We start from the raw sequence: 955 nt of genomic DNA on the forward strand, positions 1-955 counted from the left end.
TCCTTGACCCTGAGTGTCCGGCCCCATGAGACGGTGGTTTTCTCGGCCCCTGGTGGTCCGAGGTCGTTCCCGATTCACAGATTCATGCGCCAGGGCCTCCTGCAGATAATCCTCTTTGGTTTATTGCGCTATCTCTAATAATACCCGAGATATCACCAGATATATATTGGATTTTCCCATGACCATGAGTATCCGGCCCCATGAGACTGTGGTTTTCTCGTCCCCTGGTGGTCCGAGGTCGTTCCCGCTGCACAGATTCATGCGCCAGGGCCTCCTGCAGATATTTCACTTTGGTTTATTGCGCTATCTGTAATAGCACCCGAGCTACCACCAGATATATATTGGATTTTTCCCTGACCCTGGGTGACCGGCCCCATGTGTCGGTGATTTTCTCGGACCATGGTGATCCGAGGTAGATACCGCTGCACAGATTCATGCGCCAGGGCCTCCTGCAGATAATTCATTTTGGTTTATTGCGCTATCTCTAATAGCACCCGAGATATCACCAGATATATATTGGATTTTACCCTGACCCTGAGTGTCCGGCCCCATGAGACTGTGGTTTTCGCGGCCCCTGGTGGTCCGAGGTCGTTCCCGCTGCACAGATTCATGCGCCAGGGACACCTACAGACAATGCACTTTGATTTATTGCGCTATCTGTATTAGCACCCGAGATATCACCAGATATATATTGGATTTTTCACTGACCCTGAGTGTCCGGCCCCATGAGACGGTGGTTTTCTCGGCCCCTGGTGGTCCGAGATCGTTCCCGCTGCACAGATTCATGCGCCGGGGCCTAATACAGACAATGCACTTTGATTTCTTGGGCTATCTGTAATAGCACCCGAGATATCACCAGATATATATTGGATTCTTCCCTGACCCTGAGTGTCCGGCCCATGAGACGGTGGTTTTCTCGGCCCCTGGTGGTCCGAGGTCGTTCCCGCCGCACAGA

This window comes from Nomia melanderi, unplaced genomic scaffold (genome assembly GCF_051020985.1).
Source record: "Nomia melanderi isolate GNS246 unplaced genomic scaffold, iyNomMela1 scaffold0014, whole genome shotgun sequence".
NCBI classification, from domain to species: domain Eukaryota; kingdom Metazoa; phylum Arthropoda; class Insecta; order Hymenoptera; family Halictidae; genus Nomia; species Nomia melanderi.